Below are 1,301 nucleotides of genomic sequence, written 5' to 3' on the forward strand. Positions count from 1 at the left end.
AAATACATTATAAAATAATAGTTTTTATTTCTAAAATCTACAATTTATTATACTTTATACAGTGTGTATTAGAGCAGAATTTTTAATTAAATAAAATTGCTATTATTTTATTGCAATATTTTTTTATTACCTTTGTTGTTCGTATAATATGAGCTTGAAAACTGACAAGACAACTTGACCGGGATACGTTTTTTTGAGTTTACATGTTATTGATTTTCTTACTACATCACATTGTAAACGTGTAAGGTCAAACTAGGTGATTGCTTCATAGTTCATAAAGATTTATGTGATACTCTCAAGTATAAAAATGGGTAATTTATATTATAACCTATTACGTGGAACATTGTTTTAAGTTTTCAATCCTTAGTTATAACAGTTGAACATTTTATACAATTTTAACTACAAAATAATTATTAAATTTAAAATTTGATAAATTTTGTCAAAATTTGAACTTTAAATTCTATTTGAAAAAAATTGTGCTAATGTATTTTTAATAATTTTCAACTGATATTGTAGAATTATATCAGGAACCTTGTATTAAATTTTCACGCTATTTGGCCCAACAAATACAATTTTATTGATATTTGTAGGAAAAAAATAAAACATTTTGATTTGAAATTGTCCGTAGACCGCTCAATAATTTTTCAAAATTTTATGGTGTATATAAAATGAAATTATAAACATTCAGTGGAAATGTCTTGTATCTACAGTTATTCGTTATTGAATTACAATCAAATAAGAAAATCGCTACATGATAGAAATCGAAACTTCAAACGCTCTTAAAAATTTAATTCGACTTTCTTGTAGACATTTTTTTTTTTTTTTGATAAAGGTAACAAACTTATGAGGAATCTTGTATTTAAATTTTCAAATCATAGATTTAAAAAAAAAATGTTCATGGATTTCTAGCTCAAAAGTCAAAATAATTTGTACATTTTTGTCATTATTACCTACGTATTTTGTCAATATTTGAACTTTAAATGCTTATAAAAAAGAATTGTAATTGGATTTTTAATATTTTTCAAATGTTATTGTCACAATATATAGAAAATGCTAATATAAACAACCAAAATGTCATATATCTACAGTCATCTGCTTTATAGTTACTCCAACTATAAAGTAAAAACCAATTTTGCGTAAAAATTCCCGGTTTTCCTTAATTTTTTTTTTTGTTTTTCTCAGCACTTTTGAAAATTACTGAGAATTTTAAACTTTGACCTCCCAAATGAACCAAAAATATTCACTCTTCCATCGAACAAGACAGTGGCGTAGCCAGGATTTTTTTTCAGGGGGGGGGGGCT

This window comes from Acyrthosiphon pisum, chromosome A2, assembly GCF_005508785.2.
Source record: "Acyrthosiphon pisum isolate AL4f chromosome A2, pea_aphid_22Mar2018_4r6ur, whole genome shotgun sequence".
NCBI classification, from domain to species: Eukaryota; Metazoa; Arthropoda; class Insecta; order Hemiptera; family Aphididae; genus Acyrthosiphon; species Acyrthosiphon pisum.